The 27,410-nt window shown below is 43.4% G+C and overlaps 1 protein-coding gene across 3 annotated transcripts in view; it reads right to left on the minus strand.

The window, feature by feature from the left end:
• The window catches only part of NCALD (neurocalcin delta), a 124,412-nt gene that overhangs the window by 80,030 nt on the left and 16,972 nt on the right, over window positions 1–27,410 (minus strand). The window contains exon 1 of one of the 3 annotated variants that reach the window (XM_056522518.1): window positions 9,409–9,475. The exons of the other annotated variants lie outside the window; for them this stretch is intronic. The gene's annotated coding sequence lies outside the window, so the exon portion shown is untranslated. Of the gene's footprint in view, window positions 1–9,408; window positions 9,476–27,410 lie in introns of those variants that run through there. 3 annotated transcript variants of the gene reach the window in all.

Consider the following 27,410-nt stretch of genomic DNA (forward strand, 5'->3'; position numbering starts at 1 on the left):
GGGGGGGTACTGTTACGCCGAGCGCTCCGGGTCCCCGCTCCTCCCCGGAGCGCTCGCTTCACTCCCTCCGCTGCAGCGCTCCGGTCACGTCCTCTGACCCGGGGCGCTGCGATCCCGCTGCCAGCCGGGATGCGATTCGCGATGCGGGTAGCGCCCGCTCGCGATGCGCACCCCGGCTCCCCTACCTGACTCGCTCCCCGTCTGTTCTGTCCCGGCGCGCGCGGCCCCGCTCCCTAGGGCGCGCGCGCGCCGGGTCTCTGCGATTTAAAGGGCCACTGCGCCGCTGATTGGCGCAGTGGTTCCAATTAGGGTTTTCACCTGTGCACTTCCCTATATTACCTCACTTCCCTTGCACTCCCTTGCCGGATCTTGTTGCCTTAGTGCCAGTGAAAGCGTTCCTTGTGTGTTCCTTGCCTGTGTTTCCAGACCTTCTGCCGTTGCCCCTGACTACGATCCTTGCTGCCTGCCCCGACCTTCTGCTACGTCCGACCTTGCTTCTGCCTACTCCCTTGTACCGCGCCTATCTTCAGCAGCCAGAGAGGTGAGCCGTTGCTAGTGGATACGACCTGGTCACTACCGCCGCAGCAAGACCATCCCGCTTTGCGGCGGGCTCTGGTGAAAACCAGTAGTGGCTTAGAACCGGTCCACTAGCACGGTCCACGCCAATCCCTCTCTGGCACAGAGGGTCCACTACCTGCCAGCCGGCATCGTGACAGAAGTGGTCGCTGCAAATACAGTGAAGGAGTTTAAACATGCATGGGATAAGCATAAGGCTATCCTTCATATAAGATAGAGATAGGCATAAGGCTATCCTTCATATAAGATAGGGATAGGCATAAGGCTATCCTTCATATAAGATAGGGATAGGTATAAGGCTATGCTTCAAATAAGATAGGGATAGGTATAAGGCTATCCTTCATATAAGATAGGGATAGGTATAAGGCTATCCTTCATATAAGATAGGGATAGGTATAAGGCTATCCTTCATATAAGATAGGGATAGGTATAAGGCTATCCTTCATATAAGATAGGGATAGGTATAAGGCTATCCTTCATATAAGATAGGGATAGGTATAAGTCTATTCTTCATATAAGATAGGGATAGACATAAGGCTATCCTTCACATAAAATAGGGATAGGTATAGGACTATCCTTCATATAAGATAGGGATAAGTATAAGTCTATCCTTCATATAAGATAGGGATAGGTATAAGGCTATCCTTCATATAAGATAGGGATAGGTATAAGGCTATCCGTCATATAAGATAGGGATAGGTATAAGGCTATTCTTCATATAAGATAGAGATAGGTATAAGGCTATTCTTCATATAAGTTAGAGATAGGCATAAGGCTATCCTTCATATAAAATAGGGATAGTATCTATCTTTCTATCTATCTATCATATATATATATATATATATATATATATATATATATATAACCTATATCTATCTCATCTCTATATACTTATGTTTATCATTGTATATCTCATAACTTTCTATCTCATATCTATCTCGTATCTATCTATCTCATATCTATCTACCTTTCTATCTATCTATCTCATATCTATCTATCTCATAACTATCTATCTTTCTATCATATATCTATCTTATACCTATCTATCTCATATTAATATATTTATCTACATCATTGTATATCTCATACCTATCTATCTATCTCATATATCTATATAGAAGTAGATACCCACAGCACACGATAACGTCTGTGAAAAAAAAGTTTCTTTGTTCCATAAAAACAGTGTTGACAGAGAAGCTACCTTTTGGGCAACTTTACGCCGCCATTCTCAAGCTTGACATTTGGACTGGTTGTACTGTTTTTCTTTGCTAACTGTATCTATCTATTTGATATCTATATTACGTATATCTATCTCATATCATTATATCTAACATATATCAAACTCATATCTATCTATCTCATATCTATCTATCTCATATCTATCTATCTCATATCTATCTCATATCTATCTATCTCATATCTATCTATCTATCTATCTATCTATCTATCTCATCTATATATCTCATATCTATCTATCTCATATCTATCTATCTTTCTCATATCTATCTATCTATCTATCTATCTATCTATCTATCTCATATCTATCTATCTATCTCATATCTATCTCATATCTATCTATCTATCTCATATCTATCTATCTATCTATCTATCTCATATCTATATACCTCATATCTCCCATCTACCTTCTTGCAGACAATATCTATCACACATTCTGATTTTGCTTCCATCAATTCTAAACAACCATTCAACAAACCCCCCCAGTAAGCCGTCGTGTCCGTACAGGATATAGAGACAGAAATGTCCCCATGGTCTGGAGGGGAAATGTGGGGCATGTGACATAGATTCCCGCTACCATTTCTAGCACCAAATCCGTCTGTGCCCTACACTATGACAAGGACAGGAGCGTTGCTGGTCAGTGACTAATCCTGTGGAGGGTTACAGGAGTGAGTGCGGTATAGATGGTAATTCCAGCTCACACTATGGACACTGGGGTTTACAGTAATTGTGCGGCTCAGAATATCCTGATGCCAGGACACTGCTGCGATGTAGCTCGGGAATATCTGTAACACTTCGGTTTATAAATTCCAATTTCTGACTATTTTCCAGTTTGATAAACTTTTATTACAGACGTCTGTGGGGCCTATCTGATCCTCAATATTCAGTGTTCTGACAGATTCCGAATGTATTTGATAAAAAAAAAAAAAAAATATGAACAGAGGCACTATACCTGATGTATAACCTGAAGCCCCTGGTCCCAATGCAAAATGTTTACCTACCTGGGGTCTTCTTGTGAGACAATGGGGTCTCGGGTTCTGTAGGCACTAGGACCTGGGTTTGTATACCACCTGTACACACCCTTGAGCAGTGTTACCACAAGGGTGACTCCAGGTGTTGCAAAACTACAATTCCCAGCATGCCCGGACAGCCGAAGGCTGTCCGGGCATGCTGGGAGTTGTACTTTTGAAACAGTCAGAGGCACCCTGGTTGGAAAATATTGCCCTATAGTTTTGCCCTTGCACTATACACTAGCATTAGTGCACAGACATCTGTATTTGGCTCACAAATCCCTCTGTTCTGCTGCTCACTCATTCTGACATACACTGCTCAGCAAGGGGCAAGCACTGTGCCCACCCACACTCACTATGCATTTACTTCCTCACTGAGTCTGCTGTGCTGTGCTGTCTCTCTCATCATCCAATCACTGCCGGCTGCTCTGTAACCCCCTCCTCTCTGTTTTCATGCTGAAGTCTGATAGACATGACAGGTGTGAGCACAGAGAAGTGCTAGTCCCGCCCTCACTCCCTGGACTTTGTCCCAGTCTGGATAGTATGGGGACTAGGGATCCACCGATTATCGGTATGGCCGATATCATCGGCCGATAATCACGATTTTGGGCATTATCGGTATCGGCAATTACCTTGCCGATAAGCCGATAATGCCCCGCCCCCCGCACCGCCCCCACCACACCGCGACCGGCCAAATCCCCCCCCCCGACCCGCCGCACCGCGACCGCCCCCCCCGACCCACCGCACTGCGTCACACCCCCCACCGTGATGCTGGGCGGTATAACGGTATGGATTTTTGCCCATACCGCTATACAGGTCGGGCCCCACCCTCCGAGTCAATAAAAAATGGGTCAATAAAAAAACGGGGGCGTTCCGGGTGAAGGGTGAACCGGTCCGGGCTGTCCTTCTTTGCCGGGGGTCCTCTTCTCCACTCCGGGCAGGCTCCGGCCTAGTAGCTGCATAGACGCCGCTACGCCGTGACGTCAGGTGCGTCTCTGTGCACGGGCGTCACTGCGCAGCGGCGTCTATGCAGCGTACTAGGCCGGAGCCTGCCGGGAGTGGAGAAGATGACCGCCGGAGAAGAAGGACAGCCCGGACTGGTTCACCCTTCACCCGGAACGCCCCCGGACACTACAGGAAGGATGGATGGCCCGGAGCACCCTGACAGGTAGGGGGAGAGAAGCGGGTGGCGGCGGTCTATGGCACCGCAAAAGCCACTGCAGTGCATTGATTTAAAGCGCCCGCTTTAAATCAATGATCTGCAGCGGTGTCGCAGGGGGTTAAATAGCCGATAACTTATACCGGAATATCGGTATAAGTTATCGGCTATCGGCCCTAACCTCCACCGATTATCGGTATCGGCCCTAAAAAAACGATATCGGTCGATCCCTAATGGGGACCCCTAGTGGTATTTTTTATTCGCCATGATTTCTATTAAAAAGCAGATACATTTAAGTAGGGTATATTAGAAAGGTTAATGTTTTGCCAAGGTGTACAATATCTAAAAAGTTTTTAATTCTGACAGAGCCCATTTAAAAAGTTATTTCCCTTCTTTTCATCTGGAGTTGCAATGCAGCAGCTCAACATAGTGATCTTTTGCTACGCAACAAGCGTTGGGGACAAATTCGCCATGCAGCCCTAGCTTTACATAGTTCCCACCACCTGCCTTATGTAGGGATTCTAACTTATCTCCCTGAATATTAACCCCTTAAGGACGCAGGGTTTTTCAGTTTTTGCACTTTCGTTTTTTTCCCTTACCATTTAAAAATCATAACCCTTTCAATTTTCCACCTAAAAATACATATTATGGCTTATTTTTTGCATCACCAATTCTACTTTGCAAGGACATTAGTCATTTTACCCAAAATTCACGGCGAAAAGGGAAAAAAAATAATTGTGCGACAAAATCAAAGAAAAAACGCCATTTTGTAACTTTTGGGGGCTTGCGTTTCTACGCAGTGCATATTTTAGTAAAAATTACACCTTATCGTTATTCTGTAGGTCCATACGGTTAAAATGATCCCCTACTTATATAGGTTTGATTTTGTCGTACTTCTGGAAAAATGTCTTCTTCTGTCCCCTATTAAGTTTTTATTTTTCTAAGTACAGGGCGGTATGAGGGCTCATTTTTTGCGCTGTGATCTGAAGTTTTTATCGGTACCATTTTTGTTTTGATCAGACTTTTTGATCACTTTTTATTCATTTTTTAATGGTATAAAAAGTGACCAAAAATACGCTTTTTTGGACTTTTGAATTTTTTTACGTGTACGGAATTGACCATGCGGTTTAATTAATTATATATTTTTATAGTTCGGACATTTCCGCACGCGGCGATACCACATATGTTTATTTTTATTTACACTCTTTTATTTTTTTTATGGGAAAAGGGGGGTGATTCAAACTTTTATTAGGGAAGGGGTTAAATGACCTCTATTAACACTTTTTTTTAAACTTTTTTTTTGCAGTGTTATAGGTCCCATAGGGACCTATAACACTGCACACACTGATCTCTTATGCTGATCACTGGCGTGTATTAACACGCCTGTGATCAGTGTTATCAGCGCTTGACTGCTCCTGCCTGGATCTCAGGCACGGAGCAGTCATTCGTCAATCGGACACCGAGGAGGCAGGTAAGGGCCCTCCCGGTGTCCTGTAAGCTGTTCGGGATGCCGCGATTTCACCGCGGCGGTCCCGAACAGCCCGACTGAGCAGCCGGGTCACTTTCACTTTCACTTCAGACGCGGCGGTCAGCTTTGATCGCCGCTTCTGAAGGGTTAATACAGGGCATCACCGCGATCGGTGATGTCCTGTATTAGCCGCGGGTCCCGGCCGTTGATAGCCGCCAGGACCGACCCGATATGCCGCGGGGACACCGCGTGACCCCGCGGCATATCGCGGGATCCGGCGGAGGACGTAAATATACGTCCTTCGTAGTTAAGGGGTTAAAGGAGTATTCCAGGAAAAAACTTTATATATCTATCTATCTCTATATATATATATATATATATATATATATATATATATATATATATATTTCAACTGGCTCTAGAAAGTTAAACAGATTTGTAAATTACTTCTATTCAAAAATCTTAATCCTTTCAATAGTTATCAGCTGCTGAAGTTGAGTTGTTGTTTTCTGTCTGGCAACAGTGCTCTCTGCTGACATCTCTGCTTGTCTTGGGAACTGCACAGAGTAGAAGAGGTTTGCTATGGGGATTTGCTTCTAAACTGGGCGGTTCCCGAGACGCGTGTCATAAGAGAGCAACTCAACTTCAGCAGCTCTTAAGTACTGAAAGGATTAAGATTTTTCAATAGAAGTAATTTACTTTCTGGAGCCAGTTGATATATATAAAAAAGTTTTTTCCTGGATTGCCCCTTTAATCTCTAATGGACACTGACTATTCCAGCTGGCAGAACTTTTTATCTTTTTATTGACGCAGCGGTATAAGCTTTTTGGTGTGCTTTTTGTCTATGTGTTATATGTAGTCGGATATATAACTGAGCATTTAACTTTTATTATTTCAGAGAGAAATAACATCACAAAACAATTATCCTCCCACAGAAAAACACAAACTGGTGATAAATAAAAGAAAATTAAAAAAAACTAATGAAAAAATATGTTAAGGAAGTTGATAGGGAAAAGAATATCAGCGCCATGACTACTATCATCCCTATCTGAACTGATACTATCCTCTGCTGATTTCTACAAGTCACAAGAACTTCAAAATATAAAGAATATCTGTGCTAAAGATGGATTTAGCTCACAGAGCATTACCTAACTCTATAAAATGTGACAAACCCTCAGCTATTTAAGCTGGGGAACCCCTGCCAACCTCTCCCTATGAACAAAAAAACGACTCTTGGAATTGAAATACAAAGTATATTACATAGGGTTAATCCGAACATTGGCCGACATTTATCATTGTCTTTAGACAAAAGGCGCAAAAAAGGCGTAAGCAGGGTTTTTGTACACCTTTTGATTTACACATTTCTGATATGAAAGGGTTTTATGAACTGCACCTTTTTGTGAAAAGGCGCAAAAAAGGTGCAAAGCCATTGAAAACTCTCTAAAACTACACCAGCCCAGACTTAGCTTTTTGGTGTATGTGAAGAGAGAAACTTCAGAAAATGTGACCTGCACAAACTGTCTCTAATGCTCTGTGATCATTTAATAAATCTGGCTCTCCTACACATTACCAGCACACACAAAAAGGTGTAGAAAAATGCTTCACTTACACCTACAATGATAAATGCTTCACTTACATCTACAATGATAAATGCTTCACTTACACCTACAATGATAAATGCTTCACTTACACCTACAATGATAAATGCTTCACTTACACCTACAATGATAAATGCTTCACTTACATCTACAATGATAAATGCTTCACTTACACCTACAATGATAAATGCTTCACTTACATCTACAATGATAAATGCTTCACTTACACCTACAATAATAAATGCCGGCCATTGACTTTTGTGGTATATGAGCAAAAGAGCCAATGGAGGACTAGAAAGGGAAGGACTAGAACATTTGGAGAAATCAGACCTTGGGATTCACTTGGCTACGCTAGGGAGGGATTTCATAAGTGGGGAACGCACCTCTCAGATATTGCAGCCTGTGAATTTGCTATAAATCTCAGTGATTTTGTTTCAGAGTTAGTGTCATTTGTATAAGTGATGTCCCGGAACAGGACCTGGTCCTGTCCCTTTGTCTAAAGTCCCCTCAGCCAGAGTACCTCCATGTCAATAGGGTTCTCCTGTAGGACTAACCCCTAATCGCCTCATATAAATAGTATTTAAATATATATATTTAATATGTTATATAGGAATACCTCTGTATAGGACCTTAGAGGTCACGTGCGTTTAATTAAATTGTACTATGGTTTAAGGACCTTTGGGTCATGTGATACCCAGAGTTCACTGGGTCAGGACTGACATGTTCTGCTGACCAATGAGCTTTGTTCCACCCCCATAATATATAAGGGGCTGCTGCCACTAAATTCTCTCTCTTAGTTCTGGACTATCAGAGAAGCACAATCTATCATCAGCATCAATGCAAGCTAGGCCCAAAGCCTAAGAATCCGCAGCCACTAAACGTGAGTTATTCAAAGCTCAAATTACTGAATCCTATGTGATTACTAGAAACTCAAATCTCCTAAACATAGTAGCACAGTGTCTAGCATCAAAGCTCATTGATCCCGGAGTCCCAGCAAACCTGTGAAGAACCTGTACCACGGTTCTCTCTCTCAAAGACTGTTCTGTTACATGCCGTTGCATAAAATATACAGTAAAGTTACTTCAAGTTTACCTCATAAAAAATGCTGTGGACATTCCGTTATTTCTCCCTGCCATTTGTGGGACGGTTGGGGTAGGATTATTACATTGAGGAAACCGCACCCTGGCGTCACGACAATTGAGGGTTAACACCAATATACCCTACACTATCACCAGCACCACCCCGTCACCACATATAGATCTGAGACCCACTGTCATTGTAATTGTCAGCTTTACTCCCCGGCAAGCCGCCCGATCTGACTTTTTCACTTCATAACTAATGCAGTAAGAGTCAGATGCTGCAAGTTACGTGACGTTATATGATCAGATGATCAGTCACTAGTGTCCAGGATGCTGAACGTCACGTGACAATATATGATAAGATGATCAGTCACTAGTGTCCAGGATGCTGAACGTCACGTGACAATATATGATAAGATGATCAGTCACTAGTGTCCAGGATGCTGAACGTCACGTGACGTTATATGATCAGATGATCAGTCACTAGTGTCCAGGATGCTGAACGTCACGTGACAATATATGATAAGATGATCAGTCACTAGTGTCCCCTTTTCTCTCTGTGTTTGTCACGGTCATTACTGTCGCCTCATCTCTCCATGTGTGTCATGGTCATTACTGTCCCCTCATCTCTCCATGTGTGTCATGGTCATTACTGTCCCCTCATCTCCTCCATGTGTGTCACAGTCATTACTGTCTCCTTATCTCCCTCATTTTTCAGTTATTACTGTCCCTTCATCTATACTGTGTGTCACAGTAATTAGTTTCCCCTCAGCTCACCCGTATGTCAATTTTTACTGTCTCCTCATCTCCCCTATGTGTCACAGTCATTACTGTCCCCACATCTCCCCCCTGCATGTCAGTTATTACTGTCCCCTCATCTCCCATCTGTGTGCCAGTTTTCACTGTCCCCTCATCTCCCTCATATGTCACAGTCATAAGTGTCCCCTCATCTCCCCCTTTTGTGTCAGTTTTTACTGTCCTTTAATCTCCACCGTGTGTCACAGTCAGTGGTGTCTCCTCATCTCTCCACTGTGTGTCACAGTTACAACTGTCCCCACATCTTCCCCCATGTGTAACAGTCATTGGTGTCCCTTCATCTTTCCACTGTGTATTCCTTATTACTGTCCCCTCATCTCCCCCGTGTATCACAGTTATTACTGTCCCTTCATTTCTCCCCTGTATGTCAGTTATTACTGTTACCTCCCCCCCCCCCCCAAGTGTGTCACAGTCATAAGTGTCCTCTCATCTATAAAAAAAAATAAAAAAAAACTGTTATATTTACCTCTGCCTCTGTTCCCATGTTGATCCCATGTTCTGCCTCCGGTGTTCAGTATCAGATATCTTTGTCCGGCACACCGGCATCATGTGACTACCGCAGCCATTCAGTGGCCTCGGAGGAGACCTTTTTTCTGTAACACCGGAGCACCGTTCACTGCCAGAATGGAGGATCAGTGCAGGAACGGAGGCAAAGATAAATAAAATAAAAACAAATTTTGTGTATTTGTTTTTAAAGATGGACAATCCTCTTTGGAAAGCGCTGATAAAAAAACATGGTAGCCACTACAAAAAAGGTTTTCGGCATGGCGACCTGACCTCCAGGATTGGTCAGACCCTGCCATAAATGACTGAAAGATCTGGTCTCCACCTCTAGGACCCATACCTATTTTGAGATCAGGGCCCCCCCCCCCCCCCGGCCCCCTTTGGCCCAATTGCATGTAGCGGTCAGCAGGCAATACAACTAGATGCCAAAAACTGAGAACACAATAATAAATCAGATCACGTGTTTCATGCTATAATCCGCCTCGGACGATAGGATATGATTGGTTACTATGGGTGATGTGTCTATTCTCTGGCCCAGCTATTATACATGAGGTCCTCTGTTTTCTCAAATGTTACTAATTATAAAATAATAATAATCGTCGTCGTCGTTCTCGACAGCCCTAATTATATACATAGAGATAGGCCAAAACAAACATGGATGACTCAGATACTGCGTCCGTATAGTGGATGGGTGACATAGGCAGGAAGTCAAGTTCACTGACAGGCCAAGGTTGAGTGTGACGGTGGCCAGCCACCGCCGCCGCCGCCGCCTCCACTGCTCTTTACTTGATGCCAAAGGTGACGTGTATATATATAAAATAAAACTCAGAATCCTTATTTATGGAGATTTGTTGGGGAAACAAACGTTCAATCTCTTTCACATCTTCCACTATATTCTGTCGAGGATGTTGCTGCATGTTGTGCTGCAAACCATGCCGCAAAGCAGTGTTTTGAAACAAGGGTACCTGTTGCAAAACTACAACTCCCAGCATGCCCGGACAGCCTTCGGCTGTCCGGGCATGCTGGGAGTTGTAGGTTTGCAACAGCTAGAAGCACTGCTTTAAAGGGGTACTCTACTGGAAAACATTCTTTTTTTTTTTAAATCAACTGGTGTCAGAAAGTTAAACAGATTTGTAAATTACTTCTATAAAAAAAATCTTAATCCTTCCAGTACTTTTCAGCTGCTGTGTGATCCACAGGAAGTTCTTTTCTTTTTGAATTTCCTTTCCGTCTGACCACAGTGCTATCTGCTGACACCTCTGTCTATATCAGGAACTGAATATAGAGGAAAAAAAGCAGAGGTAGCGCCGGGTGCTGTGTTGGTCTTTAGCCGGGGTAGGTGGGTACCCAGGTGGGGGTAGCGTATCCCTTGCCGGTGATGGTAGCTTGGTATGCAGGCCAGCAGCGTGTGGACGGAGCCCAGAGGAGAGTCCGTAGAGTAATGCGGAGGTATAAGAAAAAAGCTGCGGAGGCGCTCCCAAAGGAAGAAACCCGAAGTTGTGGGTATTGATGAAGAATAAATAATTTATTTACAGCATAAGAAAATAATAAATAAAGATACAGCAACTACCTGCAATTGAGAAAGGGAGCTGTGACTCCCGAAACGCGTCTTGCTTTATTTATTATTTTCTTATGCTGTAAATAAATTATTTATTCTTCATCAATACCCACGACTTCGGGTTACTTCCTTGGCAGCTTTTTTCTTATACCTCCGCATATCAGGAACTGTCCAGAGCGGGATAGGTTTGCTATGGGGATTTGCTTCTACTCTGGACAGTTCCTACAATGGACAGAGGTGTCAGCAGAGAGCACTGTGGACAGACAGAAAGGAAATTCAAAAAGGAAAGAACTTCCTGTGGAGCATGTACTGGAAGGATTACGATTTTTAAATAGAAGTAGTTTACAAATAAAAAAATAAAAAAAAAGCTGAGCGGATATAGAGGGGAGAACTTAGCCTTAATGTGTTATTACTGTCCTAAAAAAAAAAAAAAAAACTCTTGACATCCCATGCTGTGAATATGACATAAAGGTCTATAATGGAAAATCCCTTTAAACCAGTGGACACCTCAATCATTGCATGGTGCTACTACCTGCTTACCACCATTCCAGATATCCCCCGCTGTCCTCTTCTAGGCCTAAAGTTTGCACCAAGACATGGCTACTTAGCAACCAAATACCAGGCCATGGTGTGGTGTGTGATGCTCCTTCTGGACATATGACATCTTAAGCCTGGGGAGGCTCGTCCTCGGCTGAGGTACAGGCTCAACATGAGGTCAAAAGAGCTACAGAGTGACAGCAAATCTGTCAGGGTAAAGAAGGTGCCATAACTCTGGATATCCCCCCCCCCCCCCCCCCCACCTTGTGCCCATGTGAGGTGGTGAGGTGCCATCTGCGCTGCAGTTATAACATTGTTTTCAGCCTGGCATTTTACGCCTGTGACAAATATAACAGGAAACAGCACAATGTGGCCAATGTGGTTACATAAGATGAACATGAATTGGAAAAAATGTCTCTAACTCTGTCATAACAGACTTTGATGATTGGCGCTGTAATTGTCAGACTTTACAACACTAAGAAAAGAGCAACTGCAACAATACTACAACAAGATGCTATGAAAAACGTTGAAAGGGGTTTTTCCCGTAACTTTTACAATATCGTGTTCAGGCTGGAGATGTAACATTTCTGGCAATTTTGAAGCCATGGGAGAAAAAAACAGTTTATTTCCAGTTTTTTTTCCTGAAAAAAATTTAAATTCTGAGTAGTTTTATAATTTTAACATCACTTTACTGAGAGGAGAAAAATAAAAACAATTTACTAATCAGCCACACGATCTGTTATGGTGGAGAAGATTATCTGTTATCGGAGGAAAATATCAACTGTTATGGTGGGAAAGATTATCTGTGATGGGTTGAAACCACGGACGGCAATGCAGAATTCAATAAAAAGAATGAACATTCCAGAGTCCAGAATTTCCATGGTGGTAATGATGCAGCAGAGTCCTATTAAAAACAATTGGATGCTGCTGCACTGGAATTGCTGTAGTGCTAGCCTTTTTATTTTACTTATGTTTCTGACCTCTCCCAGCAATACATGCAGCCACAGACAATATGTCACAAGTCACATGGTCTCCAGGGAGGGTGGCTATGCTGAAGAGGGTGAGTGGATAGCATTATGTAAGTACAGTAAAATCTCCCTTAGCGGACACCTCCCAATAGGGGACACCTCACAATAGCAGACCCTTTTTTATTCCCCGTGAGTGTCCATTATTAGGAGAATATACTGTATATCCCTATGTTCTTTCCACCCCCCTATCAACTCACCCACTGCAGCATAGCCACATCCCCCCCGAGACCATGCGACTAATGACCTATTAACTCTGGTCACAAGGAATGCTGGGAAAGGTCAGAGACAACAGTAAAATAAAAATACTTGCACTACAGCACTTCTGTGTATGGGTCCTATGCAAGAAAAGAGGACAAAGCAGTGCACGGAGGGAATAGAAGAATATTACAAAGTATTCTAACTTGGCATCATGGGCTTAAAGGATGAAGAGAGAAAATTTTGGCAATAATTAATTAAGACAGTAAATCAAGTGCCTTATGTATTAGGCCGTGTTCACATCTGCATTGGAGGCTTCATTTGTGGCTTCCCTTGCTGATCCCATTGGGCTGGTCCACTGCATGGCAGACACTAAAGGAGCCGGACAGACGCTATTGACTTGAATGTGGTTTGTCAGGTTCCCCTGGTGTCTGGAATTTTATTGGGGAAAAAAACACCCCAAAAACATTCCGCATGCAGCATATTTTGTTTGGTTATTTTAAAAAAGGATTCTGCGACAGAGGTCCAAAATGGAGCCTCCACTGTACATGTGAACATACCCTTAACAATTTGATTTTCTATCAAGCACACCCCCAGTGTGCGACTCTGTTCTCAGTCACATATGTATCAATCAATAGGCACCATCTTGTTTTATTTTTATCCTCATGGGCACTATCACCACCCTCCATTTGCCTTCTTCAAAAGATGCCGTGACAGAAAGCGGAAATGCTCTCAAGATACTTGGCATCCTCCAAATGTGTCTCTGATGTCTGCCCATTCTAAGCTCAGACATATCCTCTGTATATATTGGCAGAGGAAGGGAACCTATTAGTATTACAGTACAAGAATGAGCAGGCTCCATTAAAGATGTGGAGCGTAAGACCGGGAGACTGTGCAGAGGATCTACTGGAAGCGTCTATTTTTGGGCTTAAAGGGGGGATGCCCACAGAAACTGTCATAAATATTTGATAGGTGGTGGTCCCAGAGAGTCCTATTTAGAGGACGAAATCCTATGACCCCTATTAAGCTAGTCATCAGGCAGTTGTCACATGAAGGAGGAAACCAAGAAGAGAGTGCGGCGCAGTCTATGAGTGATGAAAACCAGCAAATGTGCTTGGCTGTCTCTACATCTCCTACAGACTTCAATGGGGAGAATCACGTTTATATGTCACCATCACTGTACTTTATCTCCTTCTCATGGGAAGGACAGACATAGGACACCGGCCTATACGATATTTAGGGGAAATCTTGTGGGAATGAAGGTAGAACTAAAGTATAAAATGCCTTGCGGAGAATTAGTATGAACCAGGCCTTATTGTGTCCAGTCATGAAGTAGACTGTATGCTTTAGACCAGTGGTCTTGTTTTGGATGCGTTCCAAATGACTGCTCTAGGTTGATGTCCTGAGCTAAATTAATACGTGCACGGAGAAAAACACATTGACACACGATTGAGACAAAATGGTTCTCTGATTTATTGTATAGCATACACACAAGATATATCCTTCAGTAGGCCGTAGCACTTTGTGTAAGCTTTCTAATTGGTTAGCAGACTACTTTACTTAAGTATTGGCTCATATCTCTGTGCCAAAAGGGGATGGTCACACAGGACGTAGTACAGGATTTAACCAACATCTTAGAAGAATTATCTTCATTTTGTATCTATTATCCATAACAGTCTCAAACTGTGGCCCTCCAGATGTTGCAAAACTTCAACTTCCAGCATGCCCGGACAGCCGTTGGCTGTCCGGGCATGCTGGGAGTTGAAGTTTTGCAATATCTGGAGCACTACAGTTTGAGACCACTGCTAGCGACAGCTTTTCTTTGAAAATAATCAATTTTTCTGTTCTGTCATAAAATCAAAAATCACAGAATGCCAGAATTGGCCCACAATGGACATCACCAGTGCCCAGGGAGCCCCATGGTCAGGATTCATCATGGAGTCTATTGTTATGATGGAAAGAACAGTGCTGTGTATGTACTGCGCCATTCTTCACATCAAATGAGGGTGTGGAAGGAGCCTCTGACGGGGCCTAAAATGAACGAATAGAAAAAGAAATGTAGTAATGGAAAAAAGAAACTGTGGAAATACAGCATCTTGCTTGCACGTGTCATAGGGAACAATGTTAACAATGCGGCCAAAGTCTGCTGACCGCGCACAATGTTGCACATGCTGAATATAAAGCCAGTTCTATTCTGAGTGCATTACAGGGTGAATGGGCGGCAAGCTTAGTCACAGGTCTTTTTTACTACTTTACTTTTTCTCACATGGGATGGAGGGTTTACTGCAGGCAGCTCAGAACAGTCAAAACCGACTCTCATCGTATCCCTGGCAAAAAGCCATTATTTAACACTACAAAAATGGAATAAGCTGTTCTTCTCTCTTTGTTTGGGGCTCATTCACACCACGTTTGCCCACATTTGCTGACACTGATGGGCCTTCTGAATTTGGGCTGAACATAGTCTTCTAGTGACTATGTTCGGCCTATTTCCCTAACATATATTGGGGTTTATTTACGAATGTGGGAGCAAACGGAGCGGGGGGGAACCCCTGGCATAGTGGCGCCTTGACGGGAGTTTTAGTGGCCCTTCCATATGGAATAAGGGTTAATTTGGGTTACAGGAGGGATGGCAAGGTAATGGGGGTATAAGGGGTTAATTTACCGCTGCCCCTTTAAGGGACGGTGGCTTGAAAGTGCGGTGACAGGGAGGTCATCTGGAGGGGAGGGGGGAGTGTATATAAGGGGTTGCTATGGGGGGGGGTTCTCACCAGTCGGCGTGTGGAAGCAGGAAGAAGGTCCCGCCCTATTTTATTGTTGGTTGGTTGGTTGGGTAGCGATAGGTGGTGACGTGTGAAAGGGTCCCGAGGGAGGTAGTAGTTTGAAAAATAAATGTTTGAAATTGTTCAATTGGGCCTCCTGGTGGTGGTTCTGGGCCTCAGGAGTTTGAAGGTTGGTGCAGAAGGTTTTCTGGGTGCACCTAGGCCAGGTGGTCGCGGCCAAGGGTAAGAGCATGGTGCACAAGTCTGATTGGGGGAGGGGAGTGCCCTCCAGTGAACTTTGGTCATTTTTATATGTTAACATATTTAACTGTTATTTATTTATTTGTTTGTTAAATAAATGGGCCACACGGACCAATTTTTCCACAACTTGTGTCAGTGTCCTTTTTGGGGAAAAAGGGGAGATAATCAGTTGGGAGTAAGTTTAGAGGGGAAGGGATGTATCTAAAATCCCATCCAGTCATGATCCCGACTCTTTTTTCTCGGGTTTTGCGCCCAAATTGTGTTGCACGTTCCATGCGACAATTTGTGCCAAAAAAATTAATTCTCAATTTTTCTAGGAAAACCCGAAAAGGGGGGCATGGCCACAGGAGAAAGGGGGCATGGTCCTAACAAAAGGGGTGTGTCCCCGACAGTTTTGAAAAAAATCCAACATATTTCCTAAGGTTTCCACAGAAAATGTGGTGGATTTGAGCTGGGAAATATCCGACAGATCAGAACAGTTGTAAAAAAAAAAAAAGCAAAACGTAGGGAAACATTAGTGAATATCTTGGGAAAATACCTGTCGAGAATAAAAACCCACAAAAAAAAATACACTCCACTCTTAGTAAATAAACCCCATTGTGTTTGTGCGTAATTCAAAATTGTGGGGGAGATATTCAATAACTACTGTCATTTCTGTTCCAACGATATTAATTACACTTTCTCCTCACATTTTCAAAGTTCTCTAGTGCTGCTTTGAGAATATGAAAATATGTGAGAGTAAATTTTCGTGCCACTTTTGTTTTTTTTTTTTTGTTGGATTTTTTTGCTCCATAATTGCCAAGTTTGGCGCCAAACTTGCAGATTTTCCCGCCAAATTTAAAATCCCGGAAAATTCTGCCGGAAGCATCTCATGTAATATTTCATGATTACTAGTGCCCAGACAAGCGATAACTGTATAAATAAAACATTTCTAGGGCTTAAATGTGAGTTCAGGAGCAGTGACCATGAAAAAAAATTTAATAAATATATATATATATATATATATATATATATATATATATATATATGTGTATAACAAAAGCAAGGATAAGTTAGCCAGCACTACTGATCCCAAACTACTATATGGACCTGGTATACAGGTGCACGCTGCTAGGATATATATATATATATATAAGGGATATATATATATATATATATATATATAATTTTTTTTATAACATTTTCCAATAATAATTATTAATTTTTCAATAATTGATGAAATAAAACCTTTACCCCCCAAAAAAAACTAAAGAAAAAAAATACAACCATTTCTGTGATTTCTACACTAGCAAAGAGCTGGTGTGTAAAATGGACTCTCACCACATATCATGTAAAACATGAAATTTACATAACCACACCCACTTTTGTGAGTAGTGTAAACTTTTGATCATTCTCCTGTAAAACACTTTGAATATCTGATGGAAACTTTTTCACGCCAACATTTTGGCACGAAACACATGATTTTTCCCGTGAAGAGTATTGAATATGACCCCCATTGTGTTAGTGCGGAATTAAAAATTGTGGTATTCTGTACTTCTGAGACCCATAAAGACACAGTCAGGCCAGGATCACACAAGGGAAAAAAGTGCGGTATGTCTGCACGTAAAACAGGTGTGAACATTCCTCCCTTTTGACTAACCTGCGGCCGCTAGGACTGCGCAGATATGAGCCATCTCATAGGCGGAAATACATTTCCTTGCAGAATCTGCAAAAACATTGAACATGTCCCTTGTTTTTGTCGACCCCGTAATCAGGATTTCCGTGCCAGAAACATCTGGCGTGGAAAGTCTGTAATGTGCACAATGCAGCAGAATCCCATCGAAATCAATAGGACTCTGCTGCTGCGGAATTTGAGTGGGCCCTCACTTGCGTTCATCCAGGAAGGTGGGGGGCACTCTGCTCCTAAGAAGTTTAAGTAGCCTGGGCCCGTACAGAATGGTTCCCAGCGGTCCCCAAGGATAAGGGATAAGTGTCTAAAAAGTTAATTTCCCTGCACTAACCCTTTAATGTTCAGGAAATGGATGAAACATAGTCACTATGGGGAACATTTATCAAAACCTGTGCAGAGGAACAGTGGAGCAGCTATCCATAGCAACCAATCAGATGGCTTCTTTCATTTTTGGGCCTCTAAAAAATAAAAGAAGCGATCTGATTGGTTGCTATGGGCAACAGCTCCAATTTTCCTCTGCACAAGTTTTGATAAATCTCCCCCTATAAGACTACATTCAATCAGTAAAAGCCAATAGGCCCCCTTAGAGTACAGGTCGCATACCTTTTTGACCTTTTCGCATCCACGTATACCAGGGACGTGTGTAAAACGTGTTGTGAACAGGCCCCTAAATTAATTAAAATGCTTCAATGTCAAATACAGTAGACTTATTGGGGGAGATTTATCAAAACCTGTCTAGAGGAAAAGTTGCACAGTTGCCCATAGCAACCAATCAGCTCGCTTCTTTCATTTTTAACAAGGCCTCTGCAAAATGAAAGAAGCGATCTGATTGTGATTGGTTGCTACGGGCAACATTTCCTTTGCACAGGTTTTGATAAATCTCCCCTGAAATCTCTATAATAGGGGGAGATTTATCAAAACTTGTCCAGAGTAAAAGTTGCTGAGTTGCCCATAGCAACCAATCAGATTGCTTCTTTCATTTTTTTGAAAAGGCCTCTGAGAAATGAAAGAATCGATCTGATTGGTTGCCATGGACAACTCAGCAACTTTTCCTCTGGACAGGTTTTGATAAATCTCCCACTATGAGTTTGTATAATAGACCCGTTTGCACTTAATATGGACGTACATGTTCAGTGAACCTTATATCAACCTACAATAGATGTTACCGTCATAAGCAATTTGTCTCCAAGGTAGGGATCGACCGATTATTGGTTTGGACGATATTATCGGACGATATTCACGATTTTCGAAGTTATCGGTATCGGCAATTACCTTGCCGATAATGCCGATAATGCGGGCGCTTTAAATCAATGAACTGCAGTGGCTTTCGCAGGGCCAGAGACTGCTGCCACCACCACCCGCTTCTCTCCACCTGCCTGTCCTGGGGTCCTGAGTCCAACCACCGACGCTGCTCGATTGCCTCCTTGAGTGACGTCCTCAACACGACGTCACCGTCAGTGGCCCGGCGCACAGTGACAGCTCAGGACGCCGCCAGAGCCAGAAGTAGCGCGGACCAGATAATTATAAAACCAGGGATGGGGGAGGCAATGGGGCAGCGGCGGCGGTTGGACTCAGGACAAGCAGGGGGAGAGAAGTAGGCGGCGGCGGAGGTCTCTGGCCACGCAAAAGCCGCTGCAGTTCATTGATTTAAAGCGCCTCATTGATCTGCAGTGGCTTCTGTGGGGCCAGAAACAGTTTATCAGGGTATACTCGCACACACACGTACCCTCATTTAACCAAGGATATTTGGGAGGGGGGGGGGGGGGATTAAAATGCACGGAATATCGGTATAAGTTATTGGCTATCGGCCTGAAAGTTCACAGGTTATCGGTATCGGCTCTAAAGAATCAATATCGGTCAATCCCTACTCCAAAGCTCCTGCTCCTATGTGTTCTAGTCTTGGTCCACCATTTTTTGGCACCTGGCATACACTTTTCGGCTCTACAACCAGTGTTTCCCAACCAGGGTGCCTCAAGCTGTTGCAAAACTACAACTCCCAGTATGCCCGGACAGCCAAAGGCTGTCCGGGCATACCGGGAGTTGTAGTTTTGCAACAGTTGGAGGTACCCTGGTTGAGTAACACTGCTCTAGAATTTGACATAGGAGTGCCAGCTACCAGTAGAGTAAAGCAGGTTTCACCAGAAGGGTCTAGAGATCCATATCTCTGTGTTTAAAGAGATCCTACCGTCCTACTCACTCATCTTTTTCATGACCTGCACAGTTACATCCATACTTTATTACGGCAATCAAGGAACACTTATTCCCTATGCACAAAAGAATTTACCCAAGAGAGTCCAGGTTGTTTACTTCAGTTCCATAGCCTAGGGAGTTCTTGGCCGTCATCACTGGGTTTAGCAGTCAAAACTGAATGTGTTCTCCGCACATTCCCATCATTGTGCCCATAATTTTGAGTTTATCAACATTTCCTTTCAGTCAGCTGCTACGAACAAGCAAGATTCTCATATGCTCCTCCTTGAAGACTTCCATTCTTGGACCACATTTCCATAAGCCGAAAAGAAAAACGTAAAAATCCCCCCCCCCTCTTTACTTTAAAACGTTTGTAATAAACTTTGGATTAGTTCAGAGCTCCTGCCAATTGTGCTTGTAAAGGGAAAACACAGCAATTACCCGTCATAGATGAACCCCCGAGACCAGCAGCAAAAATTCCTTCTGATGTTAATATCTCAATCTACTTGAGTAGGTTTCAATAGCATGAAAAGAACTCCCCGAACAATGGAGGCTGTCTCGGCCACGGCCTTTGAAGCGGAATTAATTATATTTCTATTATTAATACAATGCATGTATTTATTCCTCCTTCCCAAACTGCCGAAACGTGCAGTAAACCAATATCACAGAGGACATAATATGTGTCATTCAGCAGGAATAATAATGGATATGCTGGAAGAGCCCTAAAGATACGTCACCCAGGGCGCATGGTTACACCTGGTTTACACCCACATTATTTGGTTTCTGTCAAGGGCTTAGGCTTTGTGATGGCAAAGTTAACCTAGAACGCCATCAAAAAACTCTTAGGCCATGTTCACGAGGCGCAATTTCCGAGCAGAATCTGTTGAAAACAAATTTGCTTGGGAATTCCATTGCAGCAGAATCCCATTGCTATCAATAGGATTCTGCTGCACTGGGAACACGGCGGAAATTCCACAACAGAAACATCTACCATACCTTGGAAATTTTGATTCCGACCTCCACCCGTTGCTATCAATGGGATTCTGCTGCACTGGGAACACGGTGGAAATTCCACAGCAGAAACATCTACGTTGGAAATTTTGATTCCGACCTCTTGATAAGTAATGGAATCAAGTGGAATCCACTCGGAAATATATTGCCTCTATGGAGATGGAGCATTTCCGAACATTACAAAGAGTTAACATATTCTGCTAGCGCCCGCTGTCCGCGGAGTGTCATTCCGCCATGTGAACATGCCCTTAAAAACTTTTTTTTTTTTAATCAACTGGTGCCAGAAAGTTAAACAGATTTGTAAATGACTTCTATTAAGAAATCTTTATCCTTCCAGTACTTTTATCAGCTGTATGCTGCAGAGGAAATTATTTTCTTTTTGAATTTCTTTTTTGTCTTGTCCACAGTGCTCTCTGCTGACACCTGATGCTTGTATCAGGAACTGTCCAGAGCAGGAGAAAATCATCATAGCAAACCTATGCTACTCAGGACAGTTCCTGACACGGACAGAGGTGTCAGCAGAGAGCACTGTGGACAAGACAAAAAAGAAATTCGAAAGGCAAAGAATTTCTTCTGTAGCATACAGCTGCTATTAAGTACTGGAAGGATAAAGATGTTTTGATAGAAGTAATTTACAAATCTGTTTAACTTTCTGGCACCAGTTAATTAAAAAAAAAAAGTTTTCCACTAGAGTACCCCTTTAAGGTTTCTTTCACCAAGATTCAGTTCACTACCCTAGCCCTGTGTCTGAATACTCTGACCTAGGCAAAATGGCTTGTCCATAAGGCCATCCCTTGTGGGTCACCATGTTGATGTTCCTACCTAGGGTAAAAGTGCTTTCCTCCTGGACTCAACAGGCCAACAATTACCCTCTGTAATAGACCAAGGGACCATCCAAAGCGAGTGGCCGACAAATGACAGAAGTTTAGGGCTGTACGAGGTATTCTGCCATAATTTGTATGGCCTAGATCACTTGATTACCAAGCCGTGTAAAAGCTCTTTGACCAAGTGCTGATCGGCGCTTAGATCAGGCACAGAAGGTGCAGAATATATTGGCCAAACACATAAGAGAGCTGTTGACTAAATGCTTGTTTGGCTGCCAGCTCTCTTTACCACATCCTCGCACATATGTATGCTTGGGTAGTAAAACGCTGCCAGACAAAAAGGACCTGCAGCTGAACTCCAACATACCCAATCCTACTATCTGCTACAACAGTGGTTCTTAACCTGGGTTCGATCGAACCCCAGGGGTTCGGTGAGTCAGTCTAGCAGGCTCGGCGGAGGTCAAGACACACACCCGACTCATATGATTCGTGATGACACGCCCCACTTGTCCATCATTGGCTGCAGGTGATCATGTCCCACCTAACAGATCTCAGAGTACTGTTTTACCCTCCTGTAAAGGAAGCCTCCTATCCCTTGTGGCTCCGCTCCTACGCGATCGCCTGCATGCGTCCCACACTGGAACACACAACTTCCGGCGCGGCCTCCAGTGATGCACTTCAGGTCCCGCGGCATCTTAAACAGGCTCAGCCAGATGGTCCCTCCCTGACAGGCGGACAGCCTGGACGCACAGATGCCAGGGGAACAGGTAGGCACACTGAACAGGTAGGCACACTGAACAGGTAGGCACACTGAACCACCACTGCCTTCACTCAATGCCTGGCTAACTGTGTCTAGTTCATAGTTAACCCTATCCTTACACTGAATCACCACTGCCTGTATTCAATATTTGTTTATCTGTGCCTATAATCTTTTTTAACCCTATCCCTACCTAGCTACCCCTATCATATTGTATTTTTCCAATTAAGAAGGGTTCGGTGAATGCGCATATGAAACTGGTGGGGTTCAGTACCTCCAACAAGGTTAAGAACCACTGTGCTACAATATACATTAGATGGTCCCATTGAACCCCGCCGAGTACATATCTAATGTGTTTGGCCAGCTTAAGATTCTGTTCACACCACGTTTATGTTTGTAGCAGCATTATTTGTTGTTTTTAAACCTTATGCAACCATAAAACCACAAAGAATCCAACCAAAAAAATGTACCGTATACCTTTTAATATGGGTAATTTTACTATAGAAATAACTAGGTAATGTATTTAACTGAATGGCACTATTATTGGGGCCATATGTCCGATGTATATGTCCATAGATGTCTCCAGCCTATAAACAAGATGTGAGAACAGTTATATAAAAATTAAGATAGAGGTGAGAGGAGGAAGGGGGACAGGAGAGGATCTTTAGGGCATTATTTTCAAGAAGGGTTATTTCCTATAGACACTTCTATTTTTAACATACATGAAGCCAGAAGAATAATTGATGTTTTCGAGCTTGTCACGGCTGCTGCTCACATCAGATTGCCACCTATTTATCAAAGTGCCAGCCCCAACAATTGGCATGTCTGCCAATACCTAAAGGTGGAAAAACACAGATTTCCTCCAAAGCTACACGTCTTACTCTTATCTTTATTCATTGCAAACTGGAGACCTAGCGATCATTTGAAGACCTTTGTAACCGCACATTTACATGAAGCGTGCAGGAGGAATCCTTGTGATTTTTATCCTCTGATTTTTATCCGCAAGTTAAAGAAAACAAAAAGCAGCAAGAGAAGAGGGGTAAAAGAAGAAATGTATTGGACTAGTTTAGCTGATAATGTAAGAGTGATGGATAAACTCATTACACATACTGCGAAAACCACAGGACTCCTCGCATGACACAGAGGATTCTGCTTAAAAAAGGGCATAGGCAAGAGCCGGGAGTAATTGGATTAAGTTTTCAATCTATTTTTAAAGAAAAAGTCACAAAGTCAAGGCCTGGAATGAAGGGTCTCGTCGCTGATAATGAGTGGATTGTGTGACTGGAACTATAGTGAATTGCATTTGACCACACAAACTTCCTTCCCTATATTCTGGTATTGAGTTGGGGTATCCTGGGTCTACCATGGGGCCTGTCCTCAAACCCAATATTAAGTTCCCTTTTTATTAGCTCATACTATTAGTAATTAACAATGGTTTTTCAAAACAACTTCAATTAAATTTTAACATAAGTACCCAAGAGTAAATGACCCACTCTAGCGTCTCAACCCACTTGACTTTAGATGGGGTTGTCCACTGCAAGACCCCATTAGTCCCTGTAGTTGGGCCATATTGATAGACCATAATGACATTGTTGGAACCCTTAGACCTTCTGATGGGCAAATATAAAGGGGTTCGGTAAGACTTTAACATTGATGGCCTTGGAATCCCCAGAATCTTTATACTTTACATAAGAGCAGCTTATATAAATGGGCAGTTTGCCCAGTGCTGTAGCCGGTCCCTTTCAGGCCATATTCCCATTGTATTTGCAGTACAAATTTACCATACACGCCAGAAAAGCACAACGATCCCCATTTCCCAACAGCGGTCAAAACAGTCTCATTTTATCCTCTGTTCTGGGAATCAGGGTTTACTAGATGCAGTAGCGCAGACTTTTGCCCAATATTACAGTCGGGTATAGTAAACCGCACTATATAAATATATATATATATATACCACCATGGGCGTACATCAGAGTCCCCCAACATACCATAGATGGACACTGCAAGATGCAGTGAGAAATCAGCTTAATTTGAATGATGCTCAGTCGGAGTACCACCAGGCAATGGTGGCACCGAGCATTGTCACCTTAATGAAAGAGCCTGTGTAAACAATAAAGGAACCCAGACCCATCATGCTGATTGGAGGAGATCCCCGAAATAAATGTTAGTCTCAGAGAACTTATTTACACATGAATCATCTGTCCCATTTATAGGCTAAAGCAACACTAGGAAGGAATTTATATTCTGGCTTAAAATTGGTGAAAATGTTTTATAAAGCAAAATTTTAACTTAAAGTTAAAAAGAACATCATGTAATTTCAATCAAATTAGATAGTAGTACAATCCAAGTATGCTTATATTGTAAGATATTTTATTTTATAAAGAGGGCTCTGTGAGATTTGGGAATTTCACAGAAATTCCAGAAACCTGCAGATTCTCTAGTCCATGGTCCCTGTCATAACTTAGTTTGTTTATTAGGATATAATGGCGCTGTATCTAATGTGATAGGACATCACATGGTCACGTCATCTACGCACCGCAGACCACAGTAAAGTTTCATTCTGCTGACTACACAGGCCCATTGGCAGAATTTTTAAAGTATAGAAGAAGTTATTGGGCAATTGAATATTAACACGCCCAATTCTTTTTTTTATGAAAAGGGGGGTAAGCCAGGAGTCTGGCAGTGGCTTTCTCTCTATTCAGAAAACACGAACCCTTCAGAAGGGGTCAGAAGTGAGAGCTGTCGGCCAAATGAGCGGATCTTCATTCAATAGATATCTTTAAAAGCCTTCATCCTTGTGGTGGGATTGGTTGGGCCCCCATATTTATTGAGCTCTCAGTTATTCAGAATGCTTAAAAAAATCCAAACACAGTAAAATAATACAATGCAAAATGGTGATGTGAGATTAAAGGAGTAGTCCAGTGGTGACCCAGTGGTGAACAACTTATCCCTTATCCTAAGGATAGGGGATAAGTTGCAGATCGCGGGGGGTCCGACCGCTGGGGCCCCCTGCGATCTCCTGTACGGGGCCCCAACAGCCCACGGGAAGGGGGCGTGTCGATCTCCGCACGAAGCGGCGGCCGACACGCCCCCTCAATACAACTCTATGGCAGAGCCGAAGCGCTGCCTTCGGCAATCTCCGGCTCTGCCATTGAGATGTATTGAGGGGGCGTGTTGGCCGCCGCTTCGTGCGGGGGTCGACACCCGCTATCTGGCCGGAGAGCCTGGCCCCCGTACAGAGAGATCGCAGGGGGCCCCAGCGGTCGGACCCCCCGCGATCTCAAACTTATCCCCTATCCTTAGGATAGGGGATAAGTTTTTCACCACTGGACTACCCCTTTAAAAGGGGTATTCCAGGAAAAAACTTTTATTTTATATCAACTGGCTCCAGAAAGTTAAAGAGATTTGTAAATTACTTCTATCTTAATCCTTTCAATAATTATCAGCTGCTGAAGTTGAGTTGTTGTTTTCTGTCTGGCAACAGTGCTCTCTGCTGACATCTCTGCTTGTCTCGGGAACTGCACAGAGTAGAAGTGGTTTGCTATGGGGATTTGCTTCTAAACTGGGCGGTTCCCGAGACACGCGTCATCAGAGAGCACTTAGACATAAAAGAACAACTCAACTTCAGCAGCTCATAAGTACTGAAAGGATTAAGATTTTTTTTAATAGAAGTAATTTACAAATCTGCTTAACTTTCTGGAGCCAGTTGATATATAAAATTTTTTTTTTCTGGAATACCCCTTTAAAGGGGTACTCCACTGCCCCAGCATTCGGAACATTTTGTTCCGAACGCTGGGTGTGGGGGTGGTGACGTCATGGCCACGCATCCTCAATGCAAGTCTATGGGAGGGGGAGGGGCTACTGCCACGCCCCCTTCCATAGGCTTGCATTGAGGGTGTGTGGTCGCAAAATGTTCCGAACGCTGGAGCAGTGGAGTACCCCTTTAAAGAAAGGAGGGAATTCCAAGCTATTCTATCAGTGAAGTGTTTACATGACATCTGTAGGCTCGTAAAGTAACAAATGTTCTTAGCTACTAAGGGTATCGATAGCCAAGCTATAAATGGCCGTGAGTCTAGGAAGCTCTTTGCCAGTTCTGTCATTGCAAGTGACAACTCCTGTTGGCACTAAAAGTTTTAAGGCCACATTCCGGGAGGAGATAAGATTCCACGTGAATCCTTTTTAAAGTTACAGTCAACAGCAGATTAGCAGATACAAATCTACCACTTTGACAATGCCGAGGTCCCTATGAACTACAAACACCAGCATGCCCACCCAGCAGCAGAATAAAGCAGGCCATATCCATGAAATTTATGTGGCTCAATATGGTTCAATTACAAATGCATATGTACGGATCAGAGGGGAGGCTGCCTGACTACTTCACGTATAGGGAGGAGACAAGCAGGGTCTCTATCCGACTATCCGAGGAGGAAGGTGCCCACTGGTTGTTGCCTCTGTATGTGCATCCCAGCATAGGAAATGATGTAGCCAAAGCGAAACACAGATCTTAAAATGAAGGAATCAAAGAACATTTTCACTTTACGCTGTCAGTTCAGATTTTCTGCTGCCGATTTTTCTACCCATTGAAGCCAATTTGCAGCAAAATCTGCCGGGGCAAATCTGCAGCAGAAAATACACGTGTGAACTGACCCTTAGGGTAGGGTCACATGTGCCCTATTTTTCTGCGTATTTGCTTCTGCGTATTTTCCTACCAATTAAAGTCAACGGATAGCAAAATCAAAATACGCCGCGTGTGAGCCTACCCTTTTGCCTGGAGTCAGTAGCAGTTGGATAGAGGTGCCCAGAGGTCTTTAATGCCCTAGAGCCACCACTTTAATGCCCTGGCCACCATTACGTCAGCGCTAGGACCACAGTGATTGACACAGACGTCCTCACTGCTTGCGCTGTCAATCTCTTATTCAGCGGGCGGCGAGATGTCTCAGCGAGCGCTCGCTCCTGATGCTTTAGCACACGTGCGTGGTGCTAGAGGTAGAAAGTAAACTCTCGTAGAGACACCTCGCCGCATGCTGTAGAACAGATCAATGGTGCATGTGCTGAGGACCTGTGTATCAGTCACACAGCGGTCCCAGTGCTAAAGTAATGGAGGCAGGAGTGGCGCCCCCAGGGCATTGTGGACTGCAGTGGGAATTTACATCTGGCCACAAATTTTCCCTGCAGCGG

Source organism: Hyla sarda, chromosome 5 (genome assembly GCF_029499605.1).
Source record: "Hyla sarda isolate aHylSar1 chromosome 5, aHylSar1.hap1, whole genome shotgun sequence".
Classification (NCBI taxonomy): domain Eukaryota; kingdom Metazoa; phylum Chordata; class Amphibia; order Anura; family Hylidae; genus Hyla; species Hyla sarda.